Source organism: Leguminivora glycinivorella, chromosome 3 (assembly GCF_023078275.1).
Source record: "Leguminivora glycinivorella isolate SPB_JAAS2020 chromosome 3, LegGlyc_1.1, whole genome shotgun sequence".
In the NCBI taxonomy this organism is placed as follows: domain Eukaryota; kingdom Metazoa; phylum Arthropoda; class Insecta; order Lepidoptera; family Tortricidae; genus Leguminivora; species Leguminivora glycinivorella.
The window spans coordinates 7,241,710-7,268,845 of NC_062973.1; the positions used below are offsets into that span (position 1 = coordinate 7,241,710).

Here is a 27,136-nt window from a genome sequence, read left to right on the forward strand (position 1 = left end):
TAGGTTAATGATCTTGGGTGGTCCATTTCCTTTTTGACCCTTTTGGGTGCACACGCACTTTCTCCACAAGACCATACCGCATGGTGGTCAAAACGGTGGAAGCAGAAGGCCTGCAATAATCCTCGGATTGAGTAAGTATCTGAATTGTTCTGATCAACTCCATAATGGCGTGAAACGTTGTGGGTTTGTTCCTAACCATGTGCTTGGTTATTCACAGGGATGATCTGTCTTCTGCTGTGGGATTGGGAGCGCTCCGCTAGGAAATTTCTTTGACCTTTAGCGGTGAGCTAATTTATCAGATTGTCTTCTATTTTGTCATGCTGGTCTTGAGAGCATTAGACTAATGTATTTTTATGTCGCTTTCAGGAGCCGGGATATTAAATAGATTTATAGATATATATATTATTAACTCTGGAAATCCTTGTGACCGGCGCAAGTTCTGAGTCCTGTTTGCTGGAAGACGGCCTGCCTCTGCCGCATTTGTCTCGGTGTCCACGTGGCACGCGTTCCGGGTTGAAAAGTCTCCGCAGTGCAGCCAACATTCCCCGGGAGGTCCCGTGCCACCTTCCACAGCTTTCCCGAAGGTTCACCATCTTAGAGGTCGGTCCAATTTATCCTTCTAATGGTCAGGGCAACTGCGTCAGCTGAAATTTAGTTAGATTAAATTCATAGAGTCAGTAATTTAGAGCAAGCAAATATTTTTGAGAACTGGTACCTAGGTATTTTAATAGTATAATTTCTAGTTAAAAAATTAAGATAACTTGTGTGAAAATTTACTTAGAACCCTTTTAAGCGACCTAGCTTCCCGCTGAGCTCTGTACATTTCATTGGTGTCGAACAAGAGAATTATAGGTCAGTTTTCACACGGTTAGCGCAGTAAGTAACTAAATTAAGAACCAACTGAACAAACACATTTTGGCAAGAATTTTCTTTATAAATAAATGTTATAAAATATACAAAATCTTAAATTATTTATCTCCACCAGATACTTCCCCTAGCAAGCTTATTTCGACACCGTTTTTTATTATTTTCAGTTTTAGTATTTTTTTTCTATTATTATCACTTGTGTCCTTAATTTTGTACAGCCGGAGCTTTAAGTTTATTTAACAGTAAGGCACCCTGTGATACTTGATTCGTTCCATGTGCTCTGTCTACCCCTTTATGAGACACAGGCGTGATTGTATGTATGCATGTATGTATGTAATTTAAAAAAACATCCGAAATCAAAACAAGAATTTGACGAAATTCTAAAGATTGGACGGACAACTTATTATTTCTACTGACGATCCCATTGCTGTTTAACTTGAGGGTGTTTTACTTGGTACCGCTCAACAAGAAATGAGGCACAGGTGCTTGTGTTTGCGTGTATCGCATGTTTGTAACTTTTGCGTACAACCTTATACATAAGTTGGTGAGGCAAAAATATTCAAAGCGTGCTACTCGGATACTTTATCAACTTTGGTTGAGCTTTGATACGTAAATCATACGAGCGAATTAGTTGAATCATTAGATCATTACTGTTATGATAATCATTACTTTTTGTGTGGTGTTATTCGAGAGTGTTCTTAGCCATGTTTCACGAAAATCGGTCAAATATATGTTTCGGGGGTTTTTTCAAAATCTTAATTTTGTGGTTATTTATGGTAAAATGCCACTCATTTTTCTGCTCTCTTGGCATTGGTCCCACTACTAAAGTTTTAAGGTGTGGCCAATATAAACTTCTCAGAGCATGGCCATACAATTTGCTCACCCTGCATAAATAAAACTTCGTCTCCAGTTGAATGACAGCAAAATTAATTATTATTCATACATAAAATAACTTTGCGTTTGCCAACAGTAAAACGCGCCCTGAATACTAAAAGGCGGAATGCACGTTACAAGTGAAATGACTCGTGAAACTGCAACTTCTAAAATATAGCACTTTTCTCTAGGATTGTTTCCTTGAATAACTGATGGATGATTTTAAGTATTAATTTTTTCTGTTAGTCTTTTGTACGGATGTATGATGACTTGTTGTGTGTCGTTAATTTTTGTGAAGGTATAATTTATTATTTTGTTATCGTTGTTAAGTGCTTACTAGTAAAACTATATATTCTATTATATTAATTGGTGTAATGATTTTCATGATACCCTAGGGGAAGTAAATTTACTTCTTTATGGTTTTCGTTTAGTAATTAGGTACCTGAATATGAGAAACAACATAGTAATTTATAATGTTAGGATATAATATAATTGGTAAAAGTTGTAGAGCTCATGTATTGTAAATATAGGTGACTTATACGCTTTGGAAGTTCAATGACATGTAAGTATCTATACATTACGCTTTTGAGAAATTTTTCGCAAAATAATTTTAGACTTTTTACAAGGAAAGGGCTGAATAAATATTTACCAACCGTTTGAGATAAGTAAGTGGCAATACTTTAATGCCACTTCACCAAAATGATTTTCCGACAGAATTTTTATGCTCCTTTTGTAGTGGTGCAAATTCACTTGTAATATTATTACCACTTAATGAAGTGGTATTCGTTTATTTAACTAGTTTGAAGCGGGAAAGATTTAATTAAGTAGATTTATTCACTTTGCAGTTGAAACTTTTGTTCAGTGCTTGATTATTGCCAAAGTTGAGAAAAAGATTGTTTAAGTTGCATAGTAATATCAGAATTAAAACAATGAAGTTTTTGTTTCGTGTGTTTGTAATAAGTTACTTAATTATTATGCTCACATAGCCTTTTAAAATGCCAATAGAAATGAAGTATATATTTTCATCTTTATTTATATCTAGGATTTCGTACAATACTAATCTGTTATTTAAATGCGCGCTGGCCATCTCACTCAAGAGTCTTGTGAGATGAGATGAGCTGCCTGCTACTTAAATTCAAGGAAAAGGTGATTAGAACAATACGTTAACCCGAATTCATTTACTCAAATTAAAACTCAAAAAATGGACTGACAGAGTAACAAATTTAAGAGTTCTGGAAATAATGGAAACAGACCTAGAAATCGTATCAACAATAAAGAAAAGAAAGGCAGCATATTTCGGACATATATATAGAAACAATAAATATAACCTACTGAAATTGATAATTGAAGGAAAAATTGAAGGGAAGCGTGGCCGTGGTAGAAGGCGCATATCATGGAGTGGGAATATAAAAGACTGGTTAAAAGTGAAGAGCATAGACAAACTAATTCGCATGACTGAAAATAGAGAGACATATGGACATATGGTCGCCGACCTCCTGGACGGAGATGGTACATGAAGAAGAAGAAGAAAACTCATTTACTTAAGCGTTACAAGAATTTCTCTCAGAGTTCAAGTTTAAACATCGAAATGCCGGGACGTGCTTCTAACCTGGCCCCGTAGCCGAATGGCATTTCTCCGACGCCAAACGAAAACGAAACGTAGTCCGGCTCTGTCGCGCCAATACGCAAGAGCGATAGGGATAGATATCTACTAGCGTTTCGTTTCGTGAGCGTTTGTGCCATTCGGCTACGCACCCAGCCCCGTAGCCGAATGGCATTTCTCCGACGCCAAACGAAAGCGATACGCCGCTGGCTCTGTCGCGCCAATACGCAAGCGCGATAGAGATAGATATCTACTAGCGCTTCGTTTCGTGAGCGTTTCGTGAGCGATTGTGCCATTCGGCTAGCCACCCAGCCGTGCGAAGTTGAATGTAAAACCTTCGCTTCGCTTGTTTGACAAGAACTTTGTCATTATTAAAACTTGATTTAATCCCGTAGGCTTGAAAATGGGGCGGTATTGTAATGTTGTAAACATCAAGGGTTGACAAAGCCGCAGTCGCTGTCCAATCAGAGGAAGCGATTAAGTGAATAGGAACAGATGGAGGCAGATGGTAAAACTAGGCGTTGAGTCAGTAGGAATGTAGGTATTCACAATATTTTCCAGAGAAGAAGACGAGTTAAATTTTATAAAGTGTGTAAATCCAATACGGGCGAATCACTGAACTGAACCCCTTCGGCCGTCTACAGAACCGGAGTTTCGGAACTGGTTCCGTACGAGGCTTTTAAATTACTTGTATGGAACTGGTTCCCTACGAGGCTTTTTTTTTCCTGTATGGAACTGGTTCTGTACATGGCTTTTAATTTACTTGTATATAACTGTGAGACCTTATTCACCGATAATTTTTAAGAAAAAAATACCGTCGCCTTTCGGGTTCTGGTGAAAGCTACTTGCGAATGTTGGATTATGTAGAAATGTGTAAGTTTTTTTTTTACCGCTTTTAATGCTTTAATTATTAGATGGCAACACAAATGAATATACGTATAACGTTAAGGTTTCAGGAGTTTCCTCAATTCCTCATGAATCCGATATATTATATTATAAGAAATCGAAGCTTGACAAACTTTGACTTGAAAACTCAATATGCTTAACAAACATAACTAAATAAATGTCACTGTTCTGAACTTAAATGCATGATTTTCTTCCAAAAATACCAAATTCACTATGAGTGTGCCGTTCAGATTTGAGGAGTTCGGTTCTGACTATCATCAGCAATTCCACTGCACCAAATGTCACTGTTCTGGACGAAAGTGCATGCTGTTCGTATAAAAATACCAAAGTCACTATAAGCGTGCCGTTCAGATTTGAGGAGTTCGGTTCTGACCATCATCAGCAATTCCACTGCACCAAATGTCACTGTTCTGGACGAAAGTGCATGCTGTTCGTATAAAAATACCAAAGTCACTATAAGCGTGCCGTTCAGATTTGAAGAGTTCCGTTCTGGCCATCATCAGCAGTTCCACTGCACCAAATGTCACTGTTCCGTACCTAAATGCATGCTGTTCCTTTAAAAACACAAAAATCACTATATGTATGCTTTTCAGATTCGAGGAGTTCCCTCGATTTCTCCAGGATCCCATCATCAGAACTGGGTTCTGAGAAAAATGGGACCAATCTGTATGTATATACATTCAATCAAAAAAAAATTTTTCAAAATCGGTCCAGAAACGACGGAGATATCGAGGAACAAACATTAAAAAAAATAAAAAATAAAAACATACAAACTACTTGATAACCGTCTAGTCAGGGACCAAACGACCTCTTTTACAAAAAGTCGTCGACATCTCTTCTAAATACCTAAAACAGGTATGGATGTGTTCCTCGTTCTCTCCAGATTACGAATTGACCTGTTTTAGTTTAAGGAGGGGGGACGGGTTGAGAAAAAGGGGGGAGAAAGATGGCGGCCGACCATCATAGATATTTATTTACATCTCGAGTCCTATGGCACCAATCTGTTCGTGCAAGGTGTCGTTTGAAAGCTTATTAAACCTACTTTAATTGTTTTTAAATAACTATACTCATAAAAGTAACCGTTTACGAAATATTTGAAAATATGTGTTTTTTTATCGCGCATGATTTGCACAAATACTAGAAAAAATGCGTCTAACTCAATAAAAAATAACTTTACCGCAATTGATGTTATTATAAAATTTTTGCGTCTATTCATGCTCTTTCTAAAAATATAAGTTTCATTGGTATATGATAATATATAACCATGTAATTACGAATTTGGTTTAGCAGGAGTCACTCTGCCCGGTCGCAGAAATGGGCGCTGACCGTAGTATTATTCAATATTTTTGAGGTCCTATTTTACGGATCCATATGCGAGAGGTATCGTTTCAAAGCTAATTAAACCTACTATATTTTTTTATAAATAACTATAATCATAAAGGTAGCTGTTTAGAAAATATTTGAAAATATGTGTTTTATAGACCATGAGTCGCACAAGTACCTACTGGTAAAAAATGCTTCTTAATCAATAAACAACAACTTTTCCGGAATTGATGTTAGTATAAGATTCACGCGGAATTTCGTGCGCTTTCTAATAACATAAGTTTTATTGGTGTGTGATATTATATAACCAAGTAATTACAAATATGGTTAAGTAGGGGCCACAGCGCCCGGCCACGTATGGATGCTGACCGTCGCCAAATTTTCTATATTTTTCAGATCCTATTTTATTTAACAGGAATCTTTTGAAACCATATTATGCGTACTATCATTAGTTCTCAATAATTTTAGTTGTAACTGTAGTAGCTAACAAAATATTTGAAAATATGCATTGGAACCGATGTGAGTAAAACATGCTTCTAGCTCAATGAATTATATTTTTTCCGCAATTGATATAATAACAAAATAAACGGCGAAATGTATGACCTTTTCAAATAATAAGTTTTGTCAGTATTGCATAAACAATTAATGTTAATTTATCCATCATACTCACTGCGCACCGTCATATACATGGATGGCCATTTTCGTTGCCGTTTTCATAATTGTATCTTGGTGCATGACCAATAAACAATAACTTTACCGCAAATAATGGTATGATAAGATTTACAGGACATTTCATATGCTTTCTAAAAATATAAGTTTTATTGATGTATGATATTATACAACCAAGTAATTACGAATTTGGTTTAGCAGGTGTCACTGCACCCCCGTGACGTAAATAGGTGCTACTAACCGTCGCCTAATTTTATGTATTTCTCAGATCCTATTTTAGCGATCAATTTGTGAGAAGTATCATTTGAAAGCATATTATCGTATTATCGTTACTTTTTAATAATTTTAGTCGTAATTGTAGAAGTTTACAAAATATTTGACAATATGTGTATTTTTACTGTATATGAATTGAATAGCATTCGCACTGATACGAGTGAAACATGCTTCTAGCTCAATAAATTATATTTTTCCGCAATTGATATAATAACGAAATGAACCGCAAAATGTATGGCCTTTACAAAAAATGAGTTTTGTTAGTTTTACTTAAACAATTAATCTTAATTTGTCCACCATACCCACTGCGCACGGTCAATCGTCATATAAACGAATGTCCACCGCCGTTGCCTTAATTTTTTCATCATTTTACAGATTTTATTTTACTGATCAATTAAGTATATAAGTAAATTCGATACGTGATAGATTATATTTATTATGAATATACGATTAGTGAAATAAAATCTGAAAAATCATGAAAAAAGGCAACGACGGTGAACATCCATTTATATGATGGTGCGCAGTAGGTGAGCTGAACAAATTCAAATTAATTGTTTATGCAATACAAACCAAACTTATTTTTTGTGTAAGTCATTTTCCGTTTATTTTGTTATTATTTCAATTGCGGAAAACTATAATTTATTGAGCTAGAAGCGTGTCTTATCAATGCCAATGCTATTCATGCACAGTAAAATACACATATTACTAATAAAATATTTTGTAAACTTCTACAGTTTCGACTTGAGATATTAGAAATAAAGATAGTACGCATAATATGCTTTTAAATGATACCTCTCACAAATTTATCAGTAAAATAGGATCTGAGTAACGTAGAAAATTTGGCGACGGTCAGTCAGCACCCAATATCGTGACAGGGCGCAGTGACCCCTGCTAAACCAAATTCGTAATTACTTGGTCATATATTATCATACACCAATAAAACTTATATTTTTAGAAATCGCATGAAATTTCGCGTAAATTTTATTATAACATTAATTGCGGTAAAGTTATGGTTTATTAAGTTAGAAGCATTTTTTATCCGTATATGTGCAACTGGTGCTCGAAAAAAAGACTCATGTTTTTAAATATTTTGTAAACAGCTACCTTTATAACTATAGTTATTCAAAAATAATTATAGTAGGTTTAATTTGCTTTCAAATGACACCTCTTACATATGGATCCGTAAAATAAGAACTTAAAAATATTGAATACTTTACTACCGTCAGCGCTCATTTTTATGCGACCGGCGGAGTGACCACTACGAAACAAAATTCGTAATTTAATGGTTATATTATCACTTACCAATAAAAATTATATTTTTAGAAAGCTCATGAATAGTCGTGTAAATTTTATAATAACATCAATTGCGGTAACGTTATTGTTTATTGACTTAGAAGCATTTTTTACCAGTAATTGCTCGATTCATGCTCGATAAAAAACACATATTTTCAAATATTATGTAAACAGCTACCTTTAATACTATAGTTATGTGTAAACAATTATAGTAAGTTTAATTATCTTTCAAACGATACCTCTCACATATGGATCCGTAAAATAAGACCTCAAAAATATTGAATACTTTACTACGGTCAGCGCCCGTTTATGCGACCTGGAGGATAACCCCTGCCAAACAAAATTCTTAATTACATGGTTATATATTATCATATACCAATGAAACTTATATTTTTAGAAAGAGCATGAATAGATGCAAAAATTTTATAATAACATCAATTGCGGTAAAGTTATTGTTTATTGAGTTAGACGCATTTTTTACTAGTACTTGTGCAATTCATGCGCGATAAAAAAACACATATTTTCAAATATTTCCTAAACGGTTACTTTTATGAGCATAGTTATTTGAAAACAATTAAAGTAGGTTTAATAAGCTTTCAAATGACACCTCGCACGAACAGATTGGTGCCATAAGACTCGAGATGTGAATAAATATCTATGATGGTCGGTCGCCATCTTTCCCCCCCTTTTTCTCGACCCGTCCCCCCCTCCTTGAACTAAAACAGGTCAATTCGTAATCTGGAGAGAACGAGGAACATATCCATACCTGTTTTAGGTATTTAGAAGAGATGTCGACGAAAATCGTGAAGGAGACGACTTGTGGCCAAATTGGCTCTAGACTAGTCCTTCTTGAGAGATATGAGGCGACGGTTAAAAAAGGTTTGGCATGAAGGCCGTGTCACTGGGTATGCAGTATTTTCTCCGTAAAACGCTTTCATGATAAGTAACTGGCCAGTTAGATGAATAAATAAGACGTCATAGGTACGTGAAATGATTTTATGACAGCTATAATATTGATATGTAGTGCAATAGGTCAATTCATGTTTATTTGAAAAAGTATTTATTTATATTGCTTATATTATAACATAAATAATAGGAGTGTTTTCTGTTTATACTCGTCATTGAAATGTCTTTAAGAGACATTGAATTTATTTCAACGCGAAGAGGAGGTATTGCTCTATTATTTGAAGGTCGGAAATATCATCGGAAGAAGACATACACAGACGGTAACACTATATTTCTATGTTCAAATTACAATGATGGCTGCAAAGTGTAACGGACCACACAGTCCTCGGTTCAAATCATAAGATATAACTATAATAATTATGCTTAGAAACAAATGCATACAGAGATAAAAACTTAAAAATTGCAAATAAATAAAACGAAAACAACTTACATACGAAATGGAATTCCAACAAATTAAAAATAGAAATTCTCGGAATTAAAACCGGCACAATAGGCGTTTTAGGCACAATAGGCAAAATCGGCACAATAGGCGTTTTAGGCACAATAGGCAAAACCGGCACAATAGGCGTTTTAGGCACAACTGGCACAATCAGGCACTATTTGCCATAAAACAACACAGCGCATGCGTTAAAATCGGGACAATAAAACTCAGAGCGCAGCGTCAGAGGGATTCATTCGGCGAGGGAACGTTGAGGTGTTCACATCTGAGGGTTAGGTAGGCATTCGACTAGGAATCGTTGAAGGAACACATCAGGAGTTTAAGTAGGAAGCGGATTTGAGATACAAGATTGAGAGGTTGGAGACTGGCGAGAAGGTATCTTGGTAAAGTAGACTTGAAGACTACAAGTAAGTGTCCAAATTGTTTATTTTGAATGTGTTTATATTTGTAATTTTAGATTAGTGCTATTTTCTGAAGGTGAAATTTTAAATAGTGGTACTTATTCATTTCATATGAACAAGATATTCATGAATGTTATATTTATGTGGTAATTATTTAAAGTCGTTCAAATTTCAATTTATTTATTACATACAATTAACACTAACGGTTAATTTGGAATATTATTAATTAAAATTCGGATCTGAGTATCTCTAATATGACTACTATATGTAACAAAATAGATACATAAAATATTACACATATTTACTTTATGTACATACACATTCTATTAGCTAGAATCTCTTTGGGTGATTAGAAGGATTTTCATACTATTGTCTCATCCTTAAGTAAGATAATTTTGCTATATCAATGAAAGTAGGATTAATAACTTTATTTATTGTTCATAACATGTAAACTTTATTAGAGTTAAAGGATAACTTGTGGGAATTAATACTAATACTAAATACTAGGGAGGCATAGGACATCTATGGATGTTAGGATCCTGTCGCTATCAAGGAGAATCATTGATATAAAAATAAGATTGTTCACAAAAGTTGAATCATTGACACTGGCCTCGAGATTGGCAGACTTTGGAATCATCATTCCATTTTCATAATATGGTTAACGATAACGTTGTCTGGGAGACCAAACAATTCTAGCATTGACTAGTGAAACACGATGTCAAGCAATGGACCACTATACTCGGAACGTGGGAAATTGCACGCATATAGAATTTATATTTTGTGATCTTGGACAACCTTCGATGGCTATGGCCGAACCAAAATATATATATGGGATGGCGTGTGAGTCTGGGGTTTTGTCGTTCGAAAGGCTAGATCAATGAAGTATTTGTCTTAGTATCAAAAGAAGGTCAATGAATAGGCCCAATAAAGGGTATCAAAATAGATATTCTGTTTCCTTGATAGACCAGGGGTAGGCAGAGCAGTTTCTATCCTGACGTTAGAGGACTTGGTTGCAGAAACATCCCAAAACATATAAAATTATACCGGGATTAAAGGATCCTTGATTAAATATTTGATATCTACTATTATGGTAGTACATTTTTAAGTAGAGCAAAGACACTTTACATCAGTTTACTTTTGTTCTAAGGATCCCATTTGTTCAATGTTTGATAAAGCATAAATTGAACCAGCAACCTAGTTTGTACATATGCTCGAGCGAGGTCCTTATAATAGGCTATATTATATTATACACCTATTATTCCTACGTATAAGGGACTCGTGGGTCGGAAACAATTAACCCCATTTTAAATAATGTCTTGTATTTATTTTTAATATATTTCCTGTATTTATATTCCTTACACAATTTTACCATTCTCACACACTTTTATCTCAACGCACTAAATTCTTTCACAAATGACGTTCTCTCAGCTTATTATACCTCAAGTGAATATATTACTGCCTTAGTTTTATCAACTTAAATTTACCCCTAATAGCAAGTTCCTAAAGGTAAAAAGAATCTGGATTGCTACGCACAACTACGGGGTCCTACCACTTACTAGACGATCACAGTATTTGTTTTAATGGCCAATTTTTAATAGTGTATTGTTTTAATTAGGGCTAACAATTTGGACTTAAGTTAGGTAATTTAGGGTGTATGTAATTAAGGGGAAGCGGGGTGTTATAAAGTGGAGACCGTGACCGTAGGATGTAATAGACCCTAAATATGTCCAATTGTTAGCATATTCAAGTGACATTTTGTCACAAAGTGTTGCTGTGAATGAGATATCCTTTTTAGGAACTTGCTATCCTTCATGCTGAAACTTTATGTTAACTTTGTATCATTCGTCTATTCTTATTAACCACTGCGTAATAGTCTAAGGGGCAATCAAGCTATTGATAGTTTTCTAAGATACGTTTCATCTTGAAGTAAGTTTTGTAAGTTTAAGGTCACTAACCTGGATTTTTAAACAAAGTTGCAATCCGAAACAGAAACATTGCACTTTGCACAACACATTTCACTCACTTTAGACATAGCTGTGTAATTTTAAAACTGTTGTAGGCTTATCACTTATCTAATTAGATTTTTATTTCACGTTTAATTCACTATCGAAAGAACTAATGACAGTTAGTACTTATAGCCAAAACTTATTAACGTTACCCGTTACGAACTTAGGACGCGGCTTTATACGATAATTGGAATGTGTGCACATGGTATTGTATATAAACAATAACATAATTATCGATCAACAACGTGCGTACAAACTGATAACAGTGATAACACGTGCGGAAAACTTTGACGTTGACTAGGGACACCGGGGATAGAAGAAAGTATTTGAGGCTATTGTAAAAATGTCAAACCAGCTGTCAGTGAAACAAATCAATCGGAATGGCAATTTTAGAAAAGTTATTCGTTTTCTAGCTAATATTTATTCTGTTGTGATAATCAAGAGATTATAGCAAAAATAAATAAAACCTCAATGGTATCGGGTATATTTATCTACTGGGAAAGTTTTGTACTAAAACAAATTAGTCGTTACTGAAAGCAAAATTACGCGCATATCGACTATCTCGGGGTAATTTTGTGTCGAGGGTTATTTAAAACAATATCATGGAAGATTATAAATACTTAGATACATATAAATAATTTAAAATTAAAAGGTTCTAACATGTTGTATGTTAAAGGAAACTTTTTTACTGTTTAGTGAATCAAGATTTTCCGTTCTGTTGGTTATAATATATCTGCCAGTCTCACTAAATTAAGTAGAAATAAACAAGGAAATACTGCTAGTATTTTAGGTACTTTGCTCTGTGGGCCTCTGTAGGAATTGATTTCTAACTAGATTTGGCATGTAGTATGTATGTATGTCATGTACAAGTTGCTAGTATTGGCATGTTCTTTTAAGAAACAGAATAAGCTAAATTAATGACAGTATGCGATACACAGACTTGATTAAGTACATTTTGTCAAAATGTGTCAACAGTGTCGCATATCATGGTAGATGTCACTTTGACAGCAAGACAATATCATGTTCACTCTTACCTCACTATCTTCTCGCCCCTTTTCCGTGTTATCAACTGATTAGTAATAAGCTGTTATCAGCTAGAGAAAAACTAGGAAATAAAATGATGATTGATCTAGACAAGCGTTAAGCTGTGAAATATTTATTTTAGCTGTGATTATACTGACAATAATCTTATGTTGTCAACAGGGCGACTCATTGATTTGATTTTGATTTATTTTTAAATAAAATTAACAATAGAATAAGTAATGGTATTCATAATCATAGGGAAACGAGTAGCAATTAGCACGTCTCATACTTACTAACAACTAAGGATTAGTTGTCTTCCACTGAAGTGTGAACAAATTATAATTACTTGAAAGAGACAAACATTCAAGTAGCTTATTGACAAGAATGTCAAGAACATACAATCTAGAATTTAAGCATAGTTCTTAAGTACTCAAGTAAGGAGTTAGGCACACCATTCATTAATCTCAGGCAAGCTTATAGCTAGGAATATTTTATTGACAGTCAGTCTGAGTCATTATATAAGATAGTATTCAGAGCTGTGTTAACATGAAATGATTCCCACCAGTGAACAGATTGCAGTAGCTATTGCATTTAATAATTAGGGATATGGTGAATCACACACTAGCAAAATTATGAAGGAAGGTGGTAAATGAAACATCCACAAAATGCTTTATTAGTAATATTGAAAAGGTGCACAAAAACAAAAAAACCCAGAGCATATATGTTCATTTCGTTTCCATTAGACGGATAAGCGCCACTCCATGCAGGAAAAATAGAATAGAGAAGTAACTTTTAGTTAGGATTATTCAGGAAACCATGGGAAAAGATATTATGTTCCTCTTCTCGATGACTTTTGAAAAGTATCTTGATGTGAGACACGTTGAGTGATGATCATATTTGGTGTAGTCAGTGTAGGCGTTGGAACTGATTGTACATGGAGAAGAATTTTCACTCTTTCATTGAAACCTGGAACAAAAATGAAGGGTAAATACATTTCAGTTAAAACATTTAGAATGCAATTCCACTATTGGATGTGCATTCCTTTTTTTATACATACAGGTCAACAAGTCATATAATGAATTGCATTGTTTGTCAGACATCTTCATGAATTCGGTTGTTAATGATATTGTAATATTGTACTGTCATCCCATTTAATGAGTTTATAAAATTTCAGTTCAATAGGTAACTTGTAGCCTGTTATTACCTCTGAAGTAGTCTACAATATAACCCAAGGTTACAATAGGAAAGCATAATTGCCAAGAGCAAGCTATTTAAAATATTTATCAGTAGATTGTGATTACACTAATTCTAGTATACTATAAAATAGAGTGAGGAAGTTGATCATAGGTTTCCTATATTTATGACTTAATTTGTCAGATTATCCGTCTGTCTGTGTTTTGATTTTTTTGAACCAGTTATCAGTGGATGCAGTAAGTTAGCATAGATCAATTTGACTGGTTAGGTAGATAAGCTAGACTTAAGATTTTAGACTTAGTAGTAGTGTTTGTGTCAAATATAGTGCACAGTATAATAGTTTGAATGAACGAATGGAGTCAGTCTGTAGTAGACTTGCTATTATTACCTCTAGAATCAGGAATAAGAGCAAATAATTTAATTTACCTTAGAGTAAACCAAAGAATAAAAAATAAATAAATAAAATATTTTACCATTGTCTATGTAGATCAGACATACAAGAGCTGAGCCAGGTCAGCCTGGGAGTCATTTTGTTGCAATTGAATGTGTTTCGAGCACACACATGTTGCTCAGTCAAAGGGGCATGCAGGGGCATGGAGTTCCAATTTGTACATAGCCGGGGAAGGGGCAGGACGTTGATCCTAGTATAATGGCAGCGATGCTTAGCATACTCTGGAAAATTTAAGAAAATATTTATTAATTAAGTAGGAAATAAGCCTAGTTATAAGCATAAGTTATAAGAATAAGATTGACAGAGATTTTATAACTAAATAGGTATTTGATCATTTTATTAATTAGGGTCTACTTTAATTACGGGATGAATTTCAAATTTTATCATACTAAACTATTATCGAAATAAAGTTTAGTCAAACCAAAGAGAAATAATTGACTTAACAACAACATAAAAGGTAAATAAATAAATAAAAATTGAAGGGGCATTTTTGTACAGGCCTACTTGATTACAAACTAAGCATGATTCTTATTATTGACATTCAGTAATGCTTACATTCTTCATTTATACAATTTTTGCTTAAAACCAACACTGCTTGGTCATACTTTAAAATTCATTTAACTTGTGTTTGCCACGACTCATGGAAGCATGGAGTCTGCTTGACAGCCAATTCCAGGATTTGGCGTAGGCACTAATTTTCAATAGGTCTTATTGAAATTAGTCTGGTTTCCTCACGATGATTTCCTTCACTCAAAAGCAACGGGCAAATATCAGATGACAGTTCTCAAGGACAATGGGTCGTGGTTCGAACCCGTACCTTATAATTCAAGGCATACAAATAATTTTATTAACACTAGGTGAGATTAGTTAACAGATTACAGGATCATTAGACATTAAAAGTGTAACTTACATATTACATAGCAGTACAGGTGATGCAAGCCGTGATCGTCGGTGCCTTGTCTACTCATGGAAGCGGTCCGTCGAAAAGGAGCTGTGAGTGGCAGGTTTGAGCTGGTGGAGCGAGGTCACGAGGGTTGCTGAAGATAGGAAGGCGTGGCGTGAGTTTGTGAAGGTCCTTTGCATCTCTGGGGTGTCTTAGGACTACAACACCCACACATAACTGGTAAGGTAGTATAGTGGCACTGGGGCTTAACTCCAAGGGGCATCCAGCACCCAATACCTGAAACATGTAAATAGGCGGACATAAGAAATAGGAAGTTGTAGGCTTACTAAAAATTCCCCATCTCTAAGACCAGAATTAGGATGTTATTGTAGTGCGCTATAGGAATTAGACAATCTCTCTATTGGAAAACATTTTATTATTTTAGCAAGTCAAGGTTAACTAAACTATAATCTGCTTTGTGATGGACAAGTTAAATTTCGAATAGTTAAATACATTATTACTTACGGCGAAAACTTGGCTCAATTCCATTGAGGTATCATCAAATCATCACGAAAGAAAACCACGTAGTTCCACTGGCGTCACAGGCTAAAAGCAAACAATCATTTATTTATTACATTCGTTATACACATTTTGTGTTGTATTTATCACATTACTAACAACATATATCATTACTTAGTTAATGTATTACTCACTTTTTTATGATTTATAACAAATACAAGCCAGCAGGTCAATAATTTACGTAATTTTCGGTTCCAAATGATGCGTGCACGTCTGAACGGCAGCCATTTTTTATCTCCGTCTGACTGACAGTAATGACGTGGCAATGACGTCAGCATAGCAAATGTTGCCATAGAAAAATCAAAAGGGCTCTATAGATCATAAGACATTTGACGGACCGGATGCGACTAAAATTTATCCAGTATGAATGGGGCTCTGCAGACTATGTGGAACGAATTGTAGAATAATAAAATAGAGACAGTAATTTGACGTTTACATTCAATCTTAATGCTTTTTCTTATATAAATATGAAATAAATAAATAAATATTGGGGACATCTTACACAGTTCAACTTAGCCCCAAACCTATCAAATTTTGTGCTATGGATGCTAAGCGACGGTATGCCTATTTGAATGGATAAAAGCATGCTTGTATACAAGGGAAACATCCATGATTCATATAAATATATTCTGTGGAGTTTCATTGAGGAGAAAAATATTATTATAGTAAAACTTTGTTTAGACTGCTAGTATACTATGACAAATTAAAAGGTCAGTTGAAGAACAACGAATTTCAAACTTTCTATGTTTTGCTAAATAACGGATCGTAGAACCATATTAGTTATAAAATGAGATAAATAGGTAATGCGTAGTAGTACAGGATTTACTAGCTTTTGCCCGCGGTTTCGCTTGCATACTGTTCGAAACGTAATTCTTGTTCAATCGTTTACAAAGTAAGATTTCAGTTGGATCTGTAGATTTCGATGTACGGTACGGTAGCTATACTACCATCGTTGTGTAACAATGCAACAATCGTTGCAATCGTTTATTCAGAAAAATAGTACATGTACAATATTATGTGCAACCAAGTCTCATATTTCGTCATGTTTGAAAACTTTCACTCATGTGTCTTTCATCTTTTTTATATACTGCGTCGGTGGCAAACAGGCGTGCGGCCCGTCTGATGTAAAGCGGGTACCGTAACCTATGGACGCCTGCAACTCAAACAGTGTCACATGCGCGTTCGATAGGTTTATTAAGCTAATGATAGTTCAGTATGTAGGTATGTGTGTATGTTTGTAACGATAATACTAGAAGATAGTTATGTCATAGAGTTAGAAGATGTTATCAGAGCAGCTAGGCGTAACAAGTTAGGTACTTGTATTATTTTTCCTACTTACAAAAGGATAATTCTTAGCAGTATCATCTTCCATAATTTAACTTTGCGTCTTGAACTATAGGTTAACAAAATGTAAGTAATTAATACTTAACGGTAATTGGCATCACATACAATATTTTGCAGTTTTGCGTGCCGTTTGTATAGGGTTAATGCGAAAGTTAAATGTAAGACGTGATTGCATAAGGTGATTCATAAAGTAAAAAATAACATAGTCCCTGTACTTACGATATAAGTACCTATGTTTATTATTTTTAATTTCTGATCAATTTGAAAAATTTAAATAGCAACAAGAAAAAGGGAGAGCTTTTTAATTATGATATTATATATTATTTTTACTGTCATTATCTAAGTGGACTTGCAGGTATGTCAGAAACAGTAAAATTGAGCGTATGAGGAAGGATGAAATCTGAACGAGTAGTATAAATGAGATTCGCATAATAGAAAGAAGAGAGGTATAGCTAGATGAATGGATGAAGAGTCGTTTGAAGATATGAAGGGTTTCCTCATGTTTGCAAGTCTGGTAATAGTGACGGCAGTTATTGGAATTTTAGAATGGGGAAAGGGTTACACAAACTTGTTACCACGAGAGTTAGGTGTTAGGATAAATAATTTATACCTTTTACAGATACATTCTTTTGGTAACAACATACTCTACATGCCGCTAACAAACGAACTAAACACACACCCTGTGTCTTTATGGGATAAATCAGATAATTTTGTCTGGCATATATAAAAAAAAAATGTGACTTAACATGGAATCATATTTATAAAATTGTTGATTTGATTAAAACATTGATTGTCTGATTACTCTTATAATTATACATAGGACATTATGCCGAGAAAGGAGGAAAATTATTGATTAGTATTGAGTTGTGGACTGGTTCCTTGAACTATGGGGAGAACAGTTGTCAGTGGCTACCTGAGAATAGAAAGGCTTTTTCTTTCTAGTGAAGAGATCTTTGTAAGTTCATAATATCTGGACAATGGAGATAGCGGGTTACCTGTCGGACAATGTGACTAACTACCCATATGAGGATGCAAGGATTTTACCATTAGGGTACATTTGATTCACAACCAAATGCTTTTACTGGAATGAAAATTCTGGCTGATGGCAATTTGACTCATGTGTCTGGGTAACTATTAAGTTCATAATTCGTGCTGGATCAGTGAGGTTCTTTTGAGTATTGGTCATTTTTATTCACCACAACTATGAAAATGGGAAATTGAAAATTTCAATAACTGAATTATTTTATTGGTTATTTTCGTTTAACACAAAATGTTATTTTGAATCAAACGAAAATAAAAGGGGCAGATGTAACGGACCACACAGTCCTCGGTTCAAATCATAAGATATAACTATAATAATTATGCTTAGAAACAAATGCATACAGAGATAAAAACTTAAAAATTGCAAATAAATAAAACGAAAACAACTTACATACGAAATGGAATTCCAACAAATTAAAAATAGAAATTCTCGGAATTAAAACCGGCACAATAGGCGTTTTAGGCACAATAGGCAAAATCGGCACAATAGGCGTTTTAGGCACAATAGGCAAAACCGGCACAATAGGCGTTTTAGGCACAACTGGCACAATCAGGCACTATTTGCCATAAAACAACACAGCGCATGCGTTAAAATCGGGACAATAAAACTCAGAGCGCAGCGTCAGAGGGATTCATTCGGCGAGGGAACGTTGAGGTGTTCACATCTGAGGGTTAGGTAGGCATTCGACTAGGAATCGTTGAAGGAACACATCAGGAGTTTAAGTAGGAAGCGGATTTGAGATACAAGATTGAGAGGTTGGAGACTGGCGAGAAGGTATCTTGGTAAAGTAGACTTGAAGACTACAAGTAAGTGTCCAAATTGTTTATTTTGAATGTGTTTATATTTGTAATTTTAGATTAGTGCTATTTTCTGAAGGTGAAATTTTAAATAGTGGTACTTATTCATTTCATATGAACAAGATATTCATGAATGTTATATTTATGTGGTAATTATTTAAAGTCGTTCAAATTTCAATTTATTTATTACATACAATTAACACTAACGGTTAATTTGGAATATTATTAATTAAAATTCGGATCTGAGTATCTCTAATATGACTACTATATGTAACAAAATAGATACATAAAATATTACACATATTTACTTTATGTACATACACATTCTATTAGCTAGAATCTCTTTGGGTGATTAGAAGGATTTTCATACTATTGTCTCATCCTTAAGTAAGATAATTTTGCTATATCAATGAAAGTAGGATTAATAACTTTATTTATTGTTCATAACATGTAAACTTTATTAGAGTTAAAGGATAACTTGTGGGAATTAATACTAATACTAAATACTAGGGAGGCATAGGACATCTATGGATGTTAGGATCCTGTCGCTATCAAGGAGAATCATTGATATAAAAATAAGATTGTTCACAAAAGTTGAATCATTGACACTGGCCTCGAGATTGGCAGACTTTGGAATCATCATTCCATTTTCATAATATGGTTAACGATAACGTTGTCTGGGAGACCAAACAATTCTAGCATTGACTAGTGAAACACGATGTCAAGCAATGGACCACTATACTCGGAACGTGGGAAATTGCACGCATATAGAATTTATATTTTGTGATCTTGGACAACCTTCGATGGCTATGGCCGAACCAAAATATATATATGGGATGGCGTGTTGTAACGGACCACACAGTCCTCGGTTCAAATCATAAGATATAACTATAATAATTATGCTTAGAAACAAATGCATACAGAGATAAAAACTTAAAAATTGCAAATAAATAAAACGAAAACAACTTACATACGAAATGGAATTCCAACAAATTAAAAATAGAAATTCTCGGAATTAAAACCGGCACAATAGGCGTTTTAGGCACAATAGGCAAAATCGGCACAATAGGCGTTTTAGGCACAATAGGCAAAACCGGCACAATAGGCGTTTTAGGCACAACTGGCACAATCAGGCACTATTTGCCATAAAACAACACAGCGCATGCGTTAAAATCGGGACAATAAAACTCAGAGCGCAGCGTCAGAGGGATCATTCGGCGAGGGAACGTTGAGGTGTTCACATCTGAGGGATAGGTAGGCAAGTATCGTTACTAGGAATCGTTGAAGGAACACATCAGGAGTTTAAGTAGGAAGCGGACTTGAGATACAAGATTGAGAGGTTGGAGACTGGCGAGAAGGTATCTTGGTAAAGTAGACTAGAAGACTACAAGTAAGTGTCCAAATTGTTTATTTTGAATGTGTTTATAGTTGTAATTTTAGATTAGTGCTATTTTTTGAAGGTGATAATTTTAAATAGTGGTACTTATTCATTTCATATGAACAAGATATTCATGAATGTTATATTTATGTGGTAATTATTTAAAGTCGTTCAAATTTCAATTTATTTATTACATACAATTAACACTAACGGTTAATTTGGAATATTATTAATTAAAATTCGGATCTGAGTATCTCTAATATGACTACTATATATAACAAATAGATACATAAAATATTACACATATTTACTTTATGTACATACACATTCTATTAGCTAGAATCTCTTTGGGTGATTAGAAGGATTTTCATACTATTGTCTCATCCTTAAGTAAGATAATTTTGCTATATCAATGAAAGTAGGATTAATAACTTTATTTATTGTTCATAACATGTAAACTTTATTAGAGTTAAAGGATAACTTGTGGGAATTAATACTAATACTAAATACTAGGGAGGCATAGGACATCTATGGATGTTAGGATCCTGTCGCTATCAAGGAGAATCATTGATATAAAAATAAGATTGTTCACAAAAGTTGAATCATTGACACTGGCCTCGAGATTGGCAGACTTTGGAATCATCATTCCATTTTCATAATATGGTTAACGATATCGTTGTCTGGGAGATCAAACAATTCTAGCATTGACTAGTGAAACACGATGTCAAGCAATGGACCACTATACTCGGAACGTGGGAAATTGCACGCATATAGAATTTATATTTTGTGATCTTGGACAACCTTCGATGGCTATGGCCGAACCAAAATATATATATATGGGATGGCGTGTGAGTCTAGGGATTTGTCGTTCGAAAGGCTAGTTCAATGAAGTATTTGTCTTAGTATCAAAAGAAGGTCAATGAATAGGCCCAATAATGGGTATCAAAATAGATATTCTGTTTCCTTGATAGACCAGGGGTAGGCAGAGCAGTTTCCATCCTGACGGTAGAGGACTTGGTTGCAGAAACATCCCAAAACATATAAAATTATACCGGGATTAAATGGTCCTTGACTAATTATTTGATATCTACTACTATGGTAGTACATTTTTAAGTAGTGCAAAGACACTTTACATCAGCTTACTTTTGTTCTAAGGATCCCATTTGTTCAATGTTTGATAAAACATAAATTGAACCAGCAACCTGGTTTGTCCATATGCTCGAGCGAGGTCCTTATAATAGGCTATATTATATTATACACCTATTATTCCTACGTATAAGGGACTCGTGGGTCGGAAACAATTAACCCCATTTTAAATAATGTCTTGTATATATTTTTAATATATTTCCTGTATTTATATTCCTTACTCAATTTTACCTATCTCTCACACTCTTATTTCAACGCACTAAATTCTTTCACAAATGTCGTTCACTCTGCTTATTATACCTCAAGTGAATATATTACTGCCTTAGTTTTATCAACTTAAATTTAACCCTAATAGCAAGTTCCTAAAGGTAAAAAGAATCTGGATTGCTACGCACAACTACGGGGTCCTTCCACTTACTAGACGATCACAGTATTTGTTTTAATGGCCAATTTTTAATAGTGTATTGTTTTAATTAGGGCTAACAATTTGGACTTAAGTTAGGTAGTGTTAGGTTAATAAAGGGTGAATTAATTAAGGGGTAGCGGGGTGTTATAAAGTGTTAGTCCGTGACGCAGGATGTAATAGACCCTAAATATGTCCAATTGTTAGCATATTCAAGTGACATGTTGTCACAAAGTGTTGCTGTGAATGAGATATCCTTGTTAGGAACTTGCTATCCTTCATGCTGAAACTTTATTTTATTTTTGTATCATTCGTCTATCTTTATTAACCACTGCGTAATAGTCTAAGGGGCAATCAAGCTATTGATAGTTTTCTAAGATACGTTTCATTTTGAAGTATGTTTTGTAAGTTTAAGGTCACTAACCTGGATTTTTAAACAAAGTCACAATCCGATATTGAAACAGAAACTTTGCACTTAGCACACAGTTCACTCACTTTAGACATAGCTGTGTAATTTTAAAACCATTGTAGGCTTATCACTTATCTAATTAGATTTTTATTTCACTTTCGAAAGAACTAATGACAGTTTGTACTTCTAGCATAAACTTATAAACGTTACCCGTTACGAACTTAGGACGCGGCTTTATACGATAATTGGAATCGCGTGTGCACATGGTATTGTATGTAAACAATAACATAATTATCGATCAACAACGTGCGTACAGACTGATAAGAGATAACACGTGCAGAAAACTGTCATCGACTAGGGACACCGGGGATAGAAGAAAGTATTTGAGGCTATTGTAAAAATGTCAAACCAGCTGTCAATGAAACAATTCAATTGGAATGGCAAATTTAGAAAAGTTATTCGTTTTCTAGCTAATATTTATTCTGTTGCGATAATGAAGAGATTATAGCAAAAATAAAACCTCAATGGTATCGGTTATATTTATCTACTGGGAAAGTTTTGTACTAAAACAAACTAGTCGTTACTGAAAGCAATTACGCACAGATCGACTGTCTTGTGGTAATTTTGTGTCGAGGGTCCTTTAAAACGATATCATGGAAGATTATAAATACTTAGATACATCAAAATAATTTAATATTAAAACGCTGTACATGTTTTATGTTAAGGGAAACTTTTACTGTTTAGTGAATCAAGATTTTCCGTTCTGTTGGTTATAATATATCTGCCAGTATCACTAAATTAAGTAGAAATAAGCAAGGAAATATTGCTAGTATTTTAGGTACTTTGCTCTATGGGCCTCTGTAGGAATTGATTTCTAACTAGATTTGGCATGTAGTATGTATATATGTCATGTACAAGTTGCTAGTATTGGCAAGTTCTTTTAAGAAACAGAATAAGTTAAATTAATGACAGTATGCGATACACAGACTTGATTAAGTACATTTTGTCAAAATCTATTCTTCATGTGTCAACAGTGTCGCATATCATGGTAGATGTCACTTTGACAGCAAGACAATATCATGTTCACTCTTACCTCACTATCTTCTCGCCCCTTTTCCGTGTTATCAACTGATTAGTGATAAGCTGTTATCAGCTAGAGAAGAACTAGGAAATAAAATGATGATTGATCTAGACAAGCGTTAAGCTGTGAAATATTTATTTTAGCTGTGATTATACTGACAATAATCTTATGTTGTCAACAGGGCGACTCATTGATTTGATTTTGATTTATTTTTAAATAAAATTAACAATAGAATAAGTAATGGTATTCATAATCATAGGGAAACGAGTAGCAATTAGCACGTTTCATACTTACTAACAACTAAGGATTAGTTGTCTTCCACTGAAGTGTGAACAAATTATAATTACTTGAAAGAGACAAACATTCAAGTAGCTTATTGACAAGAATGTCAAGAACATACAATCTAGAATTTAAGCATAGTTCTTAAGTACTCAAGTAAGGAGTTAGGCACACCATTCATTAATCTCAGGCAAGCTTATAGCTAGGAATATTTTTATTGACAGTCAGTCTGAGTCATTATATAAGATAGTATTCAGAGCTGTGTTAACATGAAATGATTCCCATCAGTGAACAGATTGCAGTAGCTATTGCATTTAATAATTAGGGATACGGTGAATCACACGCTAGCAAAATTATGAAGGAAGGTGGTAAATGAAACATCCACAAAATGCTTTATTAGTAATATTGAAAAGGTGCACAAAAACAAAAAAAACCCAGAGCATATATGTTCATTTCGTTTCCATTAGACGGATAAGCGCCACTCCATGCAGGAAAAATAGAATAGAGAAGTAACTTTTAGTTAGGATTATTCAGGAAACCATGGGAAAAGATATTATGTTCCTCTTCTCGATGACTTTTGAAAAGTATCTTGATGTGAGACACGTTGAGTGATGATCATATTTGGTGTAGTCAGTGTAGGCGTTGGAAGTGATTGTACATGGAGAAGAATTTTCACTCTTTCATTGAAACCTGGAACAAAAATGAAGGGTAAATACATTTCAGTTAAAACATTTAGAATGCAATTCCACTATTGGATGTACATTCCTTACTTATACATATAGGTCAACAAGTCATATAATGAATTGCATTGTTTGTCAGACATCTTCATCAAATCAGCTCAATGATATTGTTATATTGTATTGTACATACAGGTCAACAAGTCGTATAATGAATTGCATTGTTTGTCAGTCATCTTCATGAAAATCAGCTTGATGATATTATAATATTGTATTGTCATCCCACTTAATGAGTTCATAAAATTTCAGCTCTTTAGGTAGCATGTAGCTTGTAAACATAATATTATCTCTGAAGTAGTCTACAATATAACCCAAGGTTACAATAGGAAAGCATAATTGCCAAGAGCAAGCTTTTTAAAATATTTATCAGTAGATTGTGATTATACTAATTCTAGTATACTATAAAATAGAGTGAGGAAGTTGATCATAGGTTTCCTATATTTATGACTTAATTTGTCAGATTATCCGTCTGTCTGTGTTTTGATTTTTTTGAACCAGATATCAGTGGATGGAGCAGGTTAGCATAGATTAAGTACTTATGAATGTAGATAAATAAGCTAGACTTAAGATTTTAGACTTAGTAGTAGTGTTTGTGCCAAATATAGTGCACAGTATAATAGTTTGGATGAACAAATGGAGTCAGTCTGTAGTAGACTTGCTATTATTACCTCTAGAATCAGGAATAAGAGCAAATAATATTATTTACCCTAGAGTAAATCAAAGAATAATAAATAAATAAATAAAGCATTTTACCATTGTCTATGTAGAACAGACATACAGGAGCTGAGCCAGGTCAGCCTGGGAGTCATTCTGTTGCAAGTGAATGTGTTTCGAGCACATACACACATTGCTCAGTCAAAGGGGCATGCAAATGGAGTTCCAATTTGTACACAGCCGGGGAAGGGGCAGGACGTTGATCCTAGTATAATGGCAGTATTGTTCAGCATGCTCTGGAAAATTTAAGAAAATATTTATTAATTAAGTAGGAAATAAGTCCTAGTTATAAGCATAAGTTATAAGAATAAGATTGGTAGAGATTTTATAACTAAATAGGTATTTGATCATTTTATTAATTAGGGTCTACTTTAATTACGGGATGAATTTCAAATTTTATCATACTAAACTATTATCGAAATAAAGTTTAGTCAAACCAAATTGAAATAATTGACTTAACAACAACATAAAAGGTAAATAAATAAATAAAAATTGAAGGGGCATTTTTGTACAGGCCTACTTGATTACAAACTAAGCATGATTCTTATTATTGACATTCGGTAATGCTTACATTCTTCATTTATACAATTTTTGCTTAAAACCAACATTGCTTGGTTATTCCAGTACTATTCCGTATTATTCCAGCATTTGCCAAGGCTCATGGAAGCATGGAGTCTGCTTGACAGCTAATTCCAGGATTTGGCGTAGGCACTAATTTTCAATAGGTCTTATTGAAATTAGTCTGGTTTCCTCACGATGATTTTCTTCACTCAAAAGCAACTGGCAAATATCAGATGACAGTTCTCAAGGTCAATGGGTCGCGGTTCGACCCGTACCTTATAATTCAAGGCATACAAATAATTTTATTAACACTAGGTGAGATTAGTTAACAGATTACAGAATCATTAGACATTAAAAGTGTAACTTACATATTACGAAGCAGTACAGGTGATGCAAGCCGTGATCGTCGGTGCCTTGTCTACTCATGGAAGCGGTCCGTCGAAAAATGAGCTGCGACTGGCAGGTTTGAGCTGGTGGAGCGAGGTCACGAGGGTTGCTGAAGATAGGAAGGCGTGGCGTGAGTTTGTGAAGGCCCTTTGTACCTCCGGGGTGTCTTAGGACTACAACACCCACACATAACTTTACTGGTAAGGTAGTATAGTGGCATTGGGGCTTAACTCCAAGGGGCATCTAGCACCCAATACCTGAAACATGTAAATAGGCGGACATAAGAAATAGGGAGTTGGAGGCTTACTAATACTCTCCATCTCTAAGACCAGAATTAGGATGTTATTGTAGTGCGCTATAGGAATTAGACAATCTCTCTATTGGAAAACATTTTACTATTTTAGCAAGTCAAGGGTTAAACTAAACTATAAACTGCTTTGTGATGGACAAGTTAAATTTCGAATAGTTAAATAGGTTATTACTTACGGCGAAAACTTGGCTCAATTCCATTGAGACATCATCAAATCATCACGAAAGAAAACCACGTAGTTCCACTGGCGTCATGGGGTCATTTTATTATTGTAGCTAAAGGTTCGGTTTGTTTCATTATTGTTCATGATGTTTTCCATAATCTAAAACCAAACAAGCATTTATTTATTACATTCGTTATACACATTTTGTGTTGTATTTACCACATTACTAACAACATATATCATTACTTAGTTAATGTATTACTCACTTTTTTATGATTTATAACAAATACAAGCCAGCAGGTCGATAAATTACGTAATTTTCAGTTCCAAATAATGCGTGTACGTCTGAACGGCATCCATTTTCCTTTTATTTCTGTCTGACTGACAGTAGTGACACGTCACTGGCAATGACGTCAGCATAGCAAATGTTGCCATAGAAAAATCAAAAGGGCTCTATAGATCATAAGACATTTGACGGACCGGATGCGACTAAAATTTATCCAGTATGAATGGGGCTCTGCAGGCTATGTGGAACGAATTGTAGAATAATAAAATAGAGACAGTGATTTGACGTTTACATTCAATCTTAATGCTTTTTTATATAAATATGAAATAAATAAATAAATGTTGGGGACA

At 34.3% G+C, this 27,136-nt stretch overlaps 1 long non-coding RNA gene across 2 annotated transcripts; it reads right to left on the reverse strand.

Moving 5' to 3' along the window:
- Positions 1–13,306: 13,306 nt before the first annotated feature.
- LOC125224723 lies at positions 13,307–26,895 on the reverse strand. Of its 2 annotated transcripts, none has more exons than XR_007176908.1 (5): positions 26,767–26,857; positions 15,696–15,776; positions 15,198–15,467; positions 14,310–14,508; positions 13,307–13,608 (listed from the first exon to the last, which is right to left on the reverse strand). It is a non-coding gene; the product is annotated as an uncharacterized LOC125224723 (long non-coding RNA). The 2 variants fall into 2 exon arrangements; XR_007176909.1 differs by lacking the exons at positions 13,307–13,608; positions 14,310–14,508; positions 15,198–15,467; positions 15,696–15,776 and adding exons at positions 23,237–24,318; positions 25,119–25,315; positions 26,009–26,284; positions 26,514–26,659 and having other exon boundaries at positions 26,767–26,895.
- Positions 26,896–27,136: the final 241 nt, after the last annotated feature.